General features: G+C 36.5%; 1 long non-coding RNA gene across 4 annotated transcripts; it reads left to right on the forward strand.

Annotated features, from left to right (window-relative positions):
- Nucleotides 1–912: 912 nt before the first annotated feature.
- LOC133556623 (uncharacterized) lies at nucleotides 913–13,775 on the forward strand. Of its 4 annotated transcripts, none has more exons than XR_009807558.1 (5): nucleotides 914–1,066; nucleotides 3,908–4,064; nucleotides 4,166–4,343; nucleotides 4,648–6,905; nucleotides 9,894–13,775. It is a non-coding gene; the product is annotated as an uncharacterized LOC133556623 (long non-coding RNA). The 4 variants fall into 4 exon arrangements; XR_009807559.1 differs by having other exon boundaries at nucleotides 4,169–4,343; XR_009807560.1 differs by having other exon boundaries at nucleotides 4,264–4,343.
- Nucleotides 13,776–14,514: the final 739 nt, after the last annotated feature.

Consider the following 14,514-nt stretch of genomic DNA (forward strand, 5'->3'; position numbering starts at 1 on the left):
TAAATGTGTTTATTTACTAGAAAGCTGGTCTCGCTTTGCTCGACATTTTTAATTCGAAGAGAGACAAAACTGAAATAGAATGTGAAAATCCAAGAACATATTTTAAAGACTTGGTCTTCACTTGTTTAAATTAGTTAATTTATTTTTTTTACTTTACTTCTTATAACTTTCAGAAAGACAATTTTAGAGAAAAAAATACAACCTCAAAGGCCTACTGAAACCCACTACTACCGACCACGCAGTCTGATAGTTTATATATCAATGATGAAATATTAACATTGCAACACATGCCAATATGGCCTTTTTAGTTTACTAAATTGCAATTTTTGATTTCCCGGGAGTTTCTTGTTGAAAACGTCGCGTAATGATGACGTGTACGCATGACGTCACGGACTGTTAGGAAATATTAGGGCTGCGCACACACACAGCTAAAAGTCGTCTGCTTTAACCACCTAATTACACAGTATTTTTGACATCTGTGTTGCTGAATCTTTTGCAATTTGTTCAATTAATAATGGAGAAGTCAAAGTAGAAAGATGGAGTTGGGAAGCTTTAGCCTTTAGCCACACAAATGGGTTATGGGTTTACTTGTATAGCGCTTTTCTACCTTCAAGGTACTCAAAGCGCTTTCACACTACTTCCACATTTACCCATTCACACACACATTCACACACTGATGGAGAGAGCTGCCATGCAAGGCACCAACCAGCACCCATCAGGAGCAAGGGTGAAGTGTCTTGCTCAAGACACAACGGACGTGACGAGGTTGGTACTAGGTGGGATTTGAACCAGGGACCCTCGGGTTGCGCACGGCCACTCTCCCACTGCCCCACGCCGTAATTCGTTGTTTAAAATTCCTGGAGGTGAAGCCTTCCTCTGGATCAGAGCGGTCAAGCGAACATGGCTCCCGACCAAATGTCAACCAGCAGTTTTCAGTAAGAAAATTGTGGTAAAAAGTCGCCACTTACCGGAGATCAGCTGAGCTTGTGCCGTCCATACAGCTGGCGTCGACTTCCCTCAGAGACTGACGTCAAGACACCCGTGGACACACCCCTCCGACTATCAGGTAATATTGAACTCACTAAAACACTAGCAACACAATAGAAAGATAAGGGATTTCCCGGAATTATCCTAGTAAATGTGTCTAAAATCATCTAAATCCGTCCCAATGCAATTGCCCCGTCCCAATGCAATCGCTTTTTTTTTTCTTGTCCATCGCTATCAATATCCTCAAACACGAATCTTTCATCCTCACTCAAATTAATAAGGAAATTGTCGTTTTCTCTGTCCGAATAGCTCTTTTTGTTGGAGGCTCCCATTTAAACAATGTGAGGATGTGAGGAGCCCTCAACGGGTGACGTCATCGTCTGCGACTTCCGAAGGTAGAGGCAGGGCTTTTCTGTTAAGGAACAAAAGTTGCGAACTTTATCGCGGATGTTCGCTACTAAATCGTATCAACAAAAATATGGCAATATCGCGAAATGATCAAGTATGACACATAGAATGGACCTGCGATCCCCGTTTAAATAAGAAAATCTCATTTCAGTAGGCCTTTAAAAATTATTTTAGGATTTTTAGACACATATACCTTTTTACCTTTTAAATTCCTTCTCTTCTTTCCTGACAATTTAAATCAATGTTCAAGTTTTTTTTTTTTAAATGTAAAGAATAATAAATACATTTGAATTTAATTCTTCATTTTAGCTTCTGTTTTTTTTGACGAAGAATATTTGTGAAATATTTCTTCAACCTTATTATGATTAAAATAAAATAAAAAATATTGTGGCAAATTAGAAAATCTTTAGAATCAAATTTAAATCTTATTTCTAAGTCTTTTGAATTTCTTTTAAAATGTTTGTTCTGGAAAATCTGGAAGAAATAATGATTTGTCTTTGTTAGAAATATAGCTTGGTCCAAATTGTTTTATATTCTAACAAAGTGCAGATAGGTTTTTAATATTTTTAAAAGATGTCATCAAAATTCTAAAATTGATCTTAATCAGGAATAATTACTAATGATGTTCCATAATATTTTTTTTTTCATTTTTTCAAAAAGATTCGAATTATTGTTGATAGTTTTTCTCTTCAGTTTTTTGGTTGAATTTTGAATTTTAAAGAGTTGAAATGGAAGATAAACTATGTTTCAAAATTTAATTTTCATTTTTTTCCTGTTTTCTCCTCTTTTAAACCGTTCAATTAAGTGTTTTTTTCATCATTTATTCTCTACAAAAAACCTTCCGTTAAAGGAAAAAAAATGTACGATGGAATGACAAACAGAACTACCCATTTTTATATATAAATGTATATATGTGTATATATATTTATATATATATATGTATGTATATATATATATATATATATATATATTTATATATTTATTAAAGGTAAATTGAGCAAATTGGCTATTTCTGGCAATTTATTTAAGTGTGTATCAAACTGGTAACCCTTCGCAATAATCAGTACCCAAGAAGTAGCTCTTGGTTTCAAAAAGGTTGATGACCCCTGGCCTAGGGTTTCTAAAGTCGCCAGCTGTACGATATGTTTGATTGGTATTAGTTAGGAATTACCGGTTGATTCCTAATTATATTAACACAGAACATTCATTGTAAAAAACATGTTTTTTTCTACACACCGTTTTCCCCTCATTTGCTCATGGGCGTCGAAGCGTGGATGTTCAAGCACTGGGGTGGGACTGGGCTTTGGTAAAGTTTGATTTAAAAAAAAAAAGAATGTTGTTTGAACATGTAAGTTACTATAATCGTCAAAAATAATTGTCTCAAATAAATGCTGCCACGAGAATTCAATAATAATGTTGTTTGAAATAAATTGATAACGTGATTGTATGTAAATGTTGAATATTATAAACACAGGTTTAAAAAAATTACGCTTAGTTTGCCGTTGTCCAGGTGGAACGAACCATTTCGCATTCTTTCCTTAACACGGATCAATCGTCCTGTCCCCTTAGCAGAAAAACAGCCCCAAAACATTATGTTTCCACCCCCATGCTTCACAGTAGGTATGGTGTTCTTAGGATGCAACTCAGTATTCTTCTTCCTCCAAACACGACAAGTGGAGTTTATACAAAAAATGGATACATGGATGATACAGCAGAGGATTGGGAGAATGTCATGTGGTCAGATGAAACCAAAATAGAACTTTTTGGTATAAACTTAACTGATCGTGTTTGGAGAAAGAAGAATACTGCGATGCATCCCAAGAACACCATAACTACTGTGAAGCATGGGGGTGGAAACATCTTGCTTTGGGGCTGTTTTTCTGCTAAGGGGACAGGACGATTGATCCGTGTTAAGGAAAGATTGAATGGGGCCATGTATCGTGAGATTCTGAGCCAAAACCTCCTTCCAACAGTGAGAGCTTTGAATGGTTGACCAAATACTTATTTTCCACCATAATTTACAAATAAATTCTTTAAAATTCCTACATTATAAATTCCTGTATTTTTTTTTCACATTCTGTCTCTCACAGTTGAAGTGTACCTATGATGAAAATTAAAGACCTTTGTCATCATTTTAAGTGGGAGAACTTGCACAATCGGTGGCTGACTAAATACTTTTTTGCCCCACTGTATGTAGCATCACCTACAAAGATACAAAAAATTGCAATGCGACATCTCGTGGACACATTTACAACAGCTGTTTCCTTCATTCAAAAATTAGCCAACTCATCCCGTGGGCCGGATAAAACCATTTCCCGGGCCTGATCAGGCCCTCGGGCTATACGTTTGACACCCGTGATTTAAACGTATAATTACATGCACGCAGGGTGATTTTACAAGGGCAATATTATTAATAATACCATTATTTACAGTAAATATTATTGACAGACTCTCACGAAGATGTCTGTTTGCGCCTGCAGAAAGATGAGAATAGCAGTGTTTCTCATTTCAGACAGTAGCTGGGGGGTGTCGTGCCAGCAGGCAGTCCTCGGTTGCCCAGGAAACAGATGGTGGATGAAGGGCGCGCATACAAAAGAGCACAAACCTGTGGCAGCAGCTGGGGAGCGGCTCACTGACTAATTCATGCATGCGCAGTTCCTCACAGCCATGTACGTGTCTTGTCTTTGTTTCAGTACTTGTGCACAATATTTGCTTTTCCAAAGTGGACTGTGCACGCAGCTGTTCTTGACACTCCCATTTGGGCTTGCAGCAGCTCTGCAGCAGCTCTGCAGCACACGGTAGAGAGGCGAGCTTTTTTTTTTTTTTTTTTACTGCAGAGAACAACACGGGTTGTCGTTTTGTTAGCAGCATAGAGGTAGGATATCGTGTGAGGTCTGGTACAATTCTCTCGATGTTGTGGAACGTGTGCAATCTGGAAATGACTGCAGGTAAGAAAACATGATGCATGATATATTGCTTGTAGTACCCGAATAAATGTGCATTTTGTTGCATGTATTGCATACATGGTACTGATATTATTATACAGTGTCAGGCAGAATAGAATGTAATGTGCTGATACCTAAAATAGATTAATTCGGAGTACTTTATTATTGAATCTCTACAATGCACTACTTTATTTAATGTAATGTAATGAAATACAATTCTTTTTTAATTCAAGTGCTTTTGTTAAAAAAAATGCACCAGAGTAAAATTGTTGAATGTTGTGAATAACATGCAGGTGTTTTTTCAAAGGGCCATTGATTTGACAACAATTAAATATGCTGCGAGGATCTGAAGGGGAGCCAACGCCTGCAGACAGGTCATGTGCACAATACAACATAACATATTGGTTGCTATAGAGCAGTGGTTCTCAAATGGGGGTACGCGTACCCCTGGGGGTACTTGAAGGTATACCAAGGGGTACGTGAGATTTTTAAAAAATATTCTAAAAAAAGCAACAATTCAACAATCCTTTATAAATATATTTATTGAAAAATACTTCAACAAAATATGAATGTATGTTCATAAACTGTAAAATGAAATGCAACAATGCAATATTCAGTGTTGACAGCTAGATTTTTTGTGGACATGTTCCATAAATATTGATGTTAAAGATTTATTTTTTTGTGAAGAAATGTTTAGAATTAAGTTCTTGAATCCATTACAATCCCCAAAGAGGGCACTTTAAGTTGATGATTACTTCTATGTGTAGAAATCTTTATTTATAATTGAATCACTTGTTTATTTTTCAACAAGTTTTTAGTTATTTATATATATATTTTTCCAAATAGTTCAAGAAAGACCACTACAAATGAGCAATATTTTGCACTGATATACAATTTAATAAATCAGAAACTGATGACATAGTGCTGTATTTTACATCTTTATCTCTTTTTTTTTCACCCAAAATGCTTTGGTCTTATTAGGGGGTACTTGAATTAAAAAAATGTTCACAGGGGGTACATCACTGAAAAAAGGTTGAGAACCACTGCTATAGAGCAAAAGACCAAAAGGCTACCTGAATTTGAAAATCTCGCCAAAGGGTTAAATAATCTTCTTCAACTTTTAGTGTTTTTTTGTAACTGTTCAATTCAGATTTCATGCTTCTATTTAATGACAAAAAATGTGGAGCTCTGCTTTGTATATACATAAAAAAACACAACTATCCCATTGAGAATAAAGTCGGAGACCATTAAGATTGATAAACAGGCTAAAATGGGCCCAAAGTAGAATTTTATTTTGAGCTCCCGCCATTACCAAACATGTCCACTCTTTTTTGTTTATGTGTACATTTTCGTACTTTTTTAAATCAAACATGAATTCAATTTGATCCATGTTTTGTACAAACACAAATTGTAGGGAAATACATTGTGTTTGTGTGTGTATTTTTATTTCTACCCTTCTTGAGACATCAACAAGGAAAAGTACCGTCCATATGAGGACCGATGAACAACTTAGGACATAAATCATGGTCCCAATAAGGAAAACCATAGCATCTAATAGAGAATGTCTCATTTTCACCCCTGGTGGTGAGATCTATCAAAATGAGGGTGGTCCCAAAAAGGAAATAATTTTCCAATAAACTGTGTGTCGGTTTTTAAAGTGCTCCCCCTCTGGTTGACATATGAAATAACAAGTGTGTGTATGAAATTGAAAAGCGCCCCCTTTGGCCAAAATTAACAAAAGTAAAATAAATATGTATATAGAGACATACTGTGATAACTTGAAGTAAATATGATTAAAAACCAATTACAAACAAAAATTCAAAATATTTTTTGAATAAAAGCTTCCCTTTTTTATATTTGCATAGTTTGTATATATTATTAATGTTGTCAATACACTTCTTTATGCATCTAGAAAGGGAGGTCCTCAAGAGGTAGGCATTTTTCAGAGGTCTCAAGAATGTTACAAATACAAAAATGTGTGTGTGTGCCAGTTAACAAATTTACGATAATTAAAACATCTTGGCTGGGATTCGAACGGAGTGCAGTTAGTTAATCCCCAGCCAAGCTCTAACACTGTGGACCCCCAGAGAGACTGTAAATATTTGGGTAAACTCGCCACAATATTTCTATCACTGACAGAGCTGGAATATTTGTGGTAATATTTCATATATTAATTTATTAGTAGCCCTGTGATTAGGTGGCGACTTGTCCAGGGTGTACCCCGCCTTCCGCTCGAATGCAGCTGAGATAGGCTCCAGCACCCCCGCGACCCCAAAAGGGACAATCGGTAGGAAAATGATGGATGGGCCTTTATTAATATTTTATATTCACGCACAACGATTGATCGTGGTGCCCTAAAAATAAATATTACACGTACATGTTTGCTTCAGTGGTCTTATACTGTCCAGTGTATGCAATTTTGTTTAGTCCATCTTTAGTACAGCTTTGTTTTGTATGTCTCTGTCCCGGTAAACTGACGGACACCAGGATCTCACTTTGGCCTCCGTTGCACTCCTGTGTTGATGGCATCGCTTGAACGGCCTCCTCTGTGCTTCTTCATGGACGGTAAGGAACGCCATTTGGATTTAAACCTTGAGGACTTTTGATAGCCTTACATTACTCACAATAGCCAGATAAATGGTATAAAAACTCCGCCGAACACATCACGCAAATTAATTGTGTAAGAATAACTTTTTCATTCACTTATTCATAACCTTAATGACAAATGAAATTGGAGCGATGCTCTGTAGATTTTTAATTGTTAAAAGAAGTCAATGGTAAACACAAAAATTAAAAACAATACAACGTTGGCCTCAACACACAGGTGTACAGGAGGGATGTGCTGATTGATCGGTCCACCAATCAGTAGTGTCCAAATATTGCCAATTAATGCCTTTTAATGCCGATCACAAACACAGATCCTCTCTGGTTGACAATGTATTTATTTTTACACAGTGTGGAGAAGCTCCCTTGAGCTAATAATAATCTCCATTACGGAAAATAAACTGCATTTCTTGGTCTCTTAAGTTTTATTGTCATTGCCAGGCTAACTGCTAAGCTAAATACTACTCAGTGGTTGAGTGGTTAGATTGTCCGCACTGAGATCGGTAGGTTGTGAGTTCAAACCCCGGCCGAGTCATACCAAAGACTATAAAAATGGGACCCATTACCTCCCTGCTTGGCACTCAGGATCAAGGGTTGGAATTGGGGGTTGAATCACCAAAAATTATTTCCGGGCGTGGCCACCGCTGCTGCCCACTGCTCCCCTCACCTCTAAGGGGGTGAACAAGGGGATGGGTCATATGGAGGGGATAATTTCCCCACACCTAGTGTGTGTGACCATCATTGGTACTTTAACTTTTAACTTAACTAAATTGAAACAACACCATGAAAAAAGTGCTTAGTAAACTTTAAGAAGTTATAGTAGAATATGAGCAGTTGTTTACGTAAAATGAACAAATAGATTATCAAGCGCGAGGTAGAGGATAATATAACAAAAAAAAAGAGTAAAAATAAATATAGACATAATTATAAAAAAAACACTATTTTGCATGTTTTATGTTTCCTATGCTGCACTGAGAATGTTTTAGTCTTAGTATTTCATCTGTTTTAATGGCTAAGTTTGTACTATTTTAAGTGTTGGTTTGCACAGTAGGTAGCACTTTAAGATGTATATACATTAAAAGTGTGAAACAAATAAAATCTATTATTATTTTTGGCGGGCATTATGTCTTAGTCTATACCATGAATTGATTAACGAGGACCCCGACTTAAACAAGTTGAAAAAGTTATTTGGATGTTACCATTTAGTGATCAATTGTTTGAAATATGTACTGTAGAGTGCAATCTACTTATAAAAGTCTCAATCAATCAATCAAAACTGTTTAGCGGTCATTAAACGCACCGTTTTTTTCCTCTGAGTAAACAACAATCACTCAGAGACCGTAAAACAGCACAGTTTGTAGGTTCAATGTGGACAATTAAATAGCTTAGTTGTTCAGACAGTTTTATGTTTATTTAAGTTTAGATTGGGATATGTTGTTGTTTATTGGGGAAAGACGTTAATGGTCCGTGTTTTCATTTAAGCATTTAAGCTATTGAGCAGACATTAGTCAGTCCGTGAGTTTATCAAAGTGCAGTTATCAATCTCAGTCTTTCAATCATTTTATTCTAAGACTGTAATACTAAACGTTGAAGTTTTACTGGAGTTGTAATAATTACTCTTTATTGTGTACTAGCGACTTTGTTATTACTTTAACAAGTGTATGTAATACAAGATAATACTGAACTAGTTTGAATTGTGTTGAACTGTCAATAATACCCACCATAAACACATTGACAAACCTTTACAGTTAATACTGTCACTGTGGCACATGACAGCTGATGGTGTGACCCCGGGATGCAGAGACAGAAATAATGTAATTCTTTATTTAGAGAGCAAAAACTTACAGAAACGAAAGGCTCAGGCAAGGCATGTAACGGCAGCACATTGTCCAAAAAGACAATAATCTAGGGATGACAATGTCATGATCCGTGGTCCGGATCATGTTTTTGTATTTTCTGTTAGTTTTGGACTCCTTTAGTTCCTGTTTGTGACACCTGAGTTTGTTTTGGTTGTCATGGTTACTTATTGTGTTCACCTGTCTCTGATTAGGGCTCGCCTGCTCACCTGCTTCCCGAGCACTAATCAGAGGCAGTATTGAAGCTTGTCTTTGCCAGTCAGTCGGCCTGGCATCATTGATCTTTTCATGCTCTGTTCATGCTGGTATTCTTGCTTTTGCTCTTCTCATGCTCCATGCCATGCCAAGTAAGGTTTTTTTTAATTCATACCATAGCTAGCGACTTTTCTTTCTTGTCCATAGTTTGGTTGAAGTTGTGTTTTCGCCTCGTACGCCTTTTTGTTTGTTCCTTTTTTTTGGTCAAGATTAAATCATGTTTTTACCTGCAAGCCTTGTCCCGAGTAGTCCATTCGCCTTCCTGGGAGAACTACCCCACAGCAAGCTTCGACCGCCCCATCAAGACAGAGAAGAAGCAACGCATGAACCTAAATTTACTTGATTAGAAATAGAAAACAGGTGCGCTTGCAGGTAAATAAACCGAAAATGAAGGTCCAACAAAACAAGTAGATCAACAGGAAATAGAGCCAAAATAAGGAAATGACACAAAACACAGGAAAATAAAAAAGTCCAAGAGATCATGACAAATATATATGATCCGAATCGGGTTTGGTATCAGCTGATATCACTCATAAACGACCGGTATCGGAATCGGTAGCATAAAACCCTGATCAGAATAGTAATCTTTTGACTTTGATCGTGAAACGTCTTACTTCTTTTGCAGGAAGTCTATTCCAAAGAAAACACGTGCAGAGTTGATCATGTGACGTCATGCATTAGGGTAGTTTTATCCTATTTTTCCCAGAATATTGGAATATAAACTTAAATTACACAACCTCAGGTGTGTTGTACTTTAAAAGTCTGTTTTGTATATCCAGATTTGTATTAGTGACATTGATGTTTGACTTTAGTCACTGTTGTGGATTTTCTTCTGCAGGAGCTGCCATATCTGCTGACCTGGACCCTCAGAGGACGGATCAACCTTTTTTTGTGTTTAACTGAAATGTGGATTTTGAGAGACCTGGTGTCACATGACCGTATTATATCCTGTCTTTCAGCATACACTGTATGTTTACACAGTCTTACTCACACTGGTTTGATCAGTGCACCACTTTTTGCATTATGAAACAGGCACTGAGGCACTTTTCAGCTATGTACACTGACCTCCCCCTTGTTGCTATGGTTACTTACTCTCTTCACCCGGTGGACTTCTAAATTCCCCAGTAGTCATTAGTACTTAGTTACGTTATCAGAAGCACACATCTCGCACTTTTAAAAGGTGTCAGTAATTTAGAATCATCCATCTTGATCATACTGTACAAGTGTGTTGTGCGCTTGCTCGTGGTGTAGTCGCTGTGTGAGGGGCATGGAGTGTATGCATGTATTTGGCGTCTTTGCGTGTTTATGTGCATGTGTATTCTTATACAACGTGCAAGCTCCTTCAGCTGCCGAATGCGCCAGACTCTGGAAAAAAAATATTTACAAATTATTATTTGACATTTGTTTTGGCCCAGCAACTATGAACAACTACTACTAATGACGCTGAAGCAGGGCTATTCAACTGACGGTCCGGGGGCCAAATCTGGCCCGGGAAGGACACCATACCTGCACCCAGGTTCAGTTCAAAACTTGTTACACAAACACTTATGGTAGTAAATTCCAAAAAAGTGCCCATGTTGTATAGAGGAACTTGGACCACTGTAAACACATAGGCAGATCCCCGCATTGACATTTTAACCTTGCTGGCAAACACCGAACATTGGGGTCCAAACTTGCGATATACATAGCTTAGGTGTTCCTCAAGGCATGACGTTAAGTCCTCTCCTTTTTGGTAGATACATTTTTTTCCCGGAATATGATTTATATAATCAAGAGTCGCTGTAGCCTGTTCATTTCAGATATAGTCAGTAGTCATTTGTTCAACTTCTTTAGTTACACTAGTGGTGTTCCACAAGGATCCATTTTAGGTCCTCTGTTTTTCATAATTTGCACCATTCAACTGGTTCAGTTCAAAAAACTTGTGAGAGATTCTTAAAAAGTGCTGTCATAGAGATGATCTTTGACTAATTTTTTTTGCCAAAGTCAATCAATCAATATTTATTTATATAGCCCCAAATCACAAATGTCTCAAAGGACTGCAAGTGCCTTGAATTCTGACCAAATAAATAGACCAAAACAAACTGTCTACTATAGTGGATGCTGGTTCTTAGGAACACACACAAGTGAAGGAAACAGTCAGGTCTTTAGCTCTCTGAAAATGCAGTCACCAAAACAAATTGAATAATTAAGTAATAAAACTAATACTAACAATAATAATAAATATTACGTTGAATATCCCTGCCCTAAATATAATTAAGGATCATCGTGAAAGATGACACGCATGGCACACATTTTTCTGGTCATGCTTTATCAGCATCAACTGATTCTTTAACAAAATCCAACAAATGCTTATAATTATACAAATAGATTTGTACCCAGGTCTGGATTATACTAACATTAATTTTTCTAACATTCTGATAATCACTAACCTCACTGATCGCTTATGGCTGACTAACTCACTCACTGACTAACCCTCTGCTTTATGGCCGCAGTTGCACAAAACTGTACAGTCTTCTCCGGTGATCTTGCAATCCCTCTTCTAGAAAGTAACTATTCTTAAAACACTAACATGAGTTATCAAGAAGGGTTTCAAGATCTGGGGAGGACAATCGAACGAGCCGGAAGCCGAAAAGTGACGTATCAAGCTGGCTTGACCACATAAATCCACACAGATATTGGAAAAACAAAGTACAATTCTCCCACACTAGAGCAGGGGTAGGGAACCTATGGCTCTAGAGCCAGATGTGGCTCTTTTGATGACTGCATCTGGCTCTCGGATAAAACTGAACTGACATTGCTTAACAGGATAAGTAATGAATAATTCCACTTGTAATCACAGTGTTAAAAACAACGTTCAAAATATAAAACATTCTCATGCATTTTTTTGTTCAAGAAGTTGCGTTAATGGTAAGAAGTAATTTATTTATTATTGGTTAGTGTTGGGCTTGCCCTCCTGGTTGTTCTTCAGACCACCAAGAGGCTGTTTTAGGGTTACAATATTGTTTTATTTTAGTTTTCTCTCAGTCGCTTTACAGAAATTGTATTTTTCTCTTTCGTCCTCACTCGCGCTCTGGCTCCAGCCCCAACCCCGTCTCTCCTCCTGGCTGCTGCTTATAACAGAGCGACAGGTGATTAGATAAAAAGGCCCAGGTGGGCCTCTACGCACCTGTCGCTGATTTCGAGGCCAGTCCTGGCAACATCCCGCTTTGCTGCAGGTCATGCCCCCTCCACAGTTAGCTTCAGAATAACAATGTTATTACAAATAATAAGATTCTTATTATACTCTGGAAATGTTGGTCTTATTTAAAAATGCACGCGTTTAGTTGTGTTCAGTGTTAAAAAAAAATACTATCTGGCTCTTAGGGAAATACATTTTAAAATATTTGGCTTCTTGGCTCTCTGAGTCCAAGAGGTTCCCGACCCCTGCACTAGAGGCTAAAATTAAAGGAACAGATTTGTGTTGCTTTGTGTGCACAATGTGGTCAAGCTTTGCAGGTACTGATTAGTTGCCAAGGGCAACTTTACTAACTATGCCTTTGATACTAACAGTCAAATACTAACATCTCTGCTATGCAAAACTCTTCATATATTGCAACCAAAGTGTTGATCATCTGACTAAAGCATGGCCTGTGTTAACTTTTCCAAAATCATACAGAGGACTAATCATTGGTGCAATGAACAAGCCACTAACATTCTTGGAAATACTAACCAAAAAGTATTCAATAACTAACACACTAATGAACTAACCAACAAACTAACATGACTAACTGGAATCCGTAGCATCCAGATTTAGACGGGTTGCATCACGTATTGAGTGTGCTAACAAAGTTTGAATGCACTTGTGTTGAATGTGTGTGGGTGTGCACATACGGAGGACACTTCCATGCTGTGTGTTGCCCGGAAGGATATTTTGAGTGTTCTAATTAAGAATATGATGCCAAATGTTGTCACGTACAATAACACAATTATTTGTTCCAGCCCAGAATGATAAACGGCTGAAAATGTCAGACTAAAAAAGTCGTGGTCTTAAAACAACAAAAGAAGCAATTATATTCTGAAATTTAAAAAAAACATCCGCGGATGTGTGTTCTTGGAGATCTGCATCACTTTAGCAATGGGCCATCAAAGAATAAAGATACATTTTTGTTGATAGGTATCATAACAAAAACAATACGACTGAAAAAAATGCATATATGTTGATAGTCAAATTCCGATGACTGGTATACAGTCACTATGAGTCATTATTTATCAGTAGAAAAAACTGCATTTAGATTAAATAATAGGGAGTCATATCTTGGAATATGAAATCCGTTATATGAATTTGTTTTAACGATTAAAATTCTTGAATAATGACTACAGTGTGGTTTTCGAGTTTGTAAGATGCAATGCACTAAGCCACTGTAACTGTTATTGTTTTTAATCAATAATGGCTGTGATGGTGATAGAAATTATAAGCGATGATATTAATCATACATATTGTTTCTGTTATTGTAATTATTATACTTTTGTTTTTCAATCACAATTGTTGATGTTATTATTGTTGTTGCTTTTATGATTTAAGTTAGTTAAGTATTATACTTGTATATTAATCTTAATTGCTTTGTACATTTCTAAGTAATGTAAAGTTGGGATTGGAGTTGGCTGTTATTAGATTAACATTTTTTGTGATTATTTTGTAAAAAAAAAAAAAATAAATGGGGAAAAAACTCTTCTGCATGAACTATTTGTCGCATATTCATTCCACGGATGAACACAAACATCAGTATATATAACTACTGCAAATTTGGAAAGAAACATTTGAAAATTATATTTGATGCTCGGATTTTAACAGTTTTTTTTTCTGCATCATATTTGTATACATAGTATATTGAATTTCCTATAAAGGGGTCAAATTTGAGTTGGTTGTTATTATATTAACATTTTTTGTGATTTATTGTAAAAAATAAATAAATAAAAAAATGGGTAAAAAAATGTTCCGCATGAACTCTTTGTCACATATTCATACCACAGATGAACACAAACATCAGTATATATATCTACTGCAAATTGGTATAGAAAAGTTTGAAAATTATATTTAATGCTGGGATTTTACTTAGATTTTTTTCTGCATCATATTTGCATACGCAGTATATTGGATTTCCTTTAAAGGGGTCAAATTGTGATTTTAATCTATATTTAAAACACTTACTTGTGCAGTAGATACCATGTCATAGTGGCACTTTGGTCAAAATGTTGCATACATTGTGCTGTACAAATTTATCTTCAAGCCACTTTTTGGTTACCCTTTTAAGAGTTATTATATGCAAATGAACCCTGCCCGGCAGCCATTTTTGGAGTTTCAGTGATAAGCTTCCTGCTTGGTACTGAAAAATGAGGTATGATAAATAATTAGAATTATATATTACTTTTGGGCAACAGAATTTGCAATAGCCCAGAGTTTTAGCATCCAACTGCACATG

The sequence above is a fragment of the Nerophis ophidion genome, linkage group LG07, assembly GCF_033978795.1.
Source record: "Nerophis ophidion isolate RoL-2023_Sa linkage group LG07, RoL_Noph_v1.0, whole genome shotgun sequence".
Taxonomy (NCBI): Eukaryota; Metazoa; Chordata; class Actinopteri; order Syngnathiformes; family Syngnathidae; genus Nerophis; species Nerophis ophidion.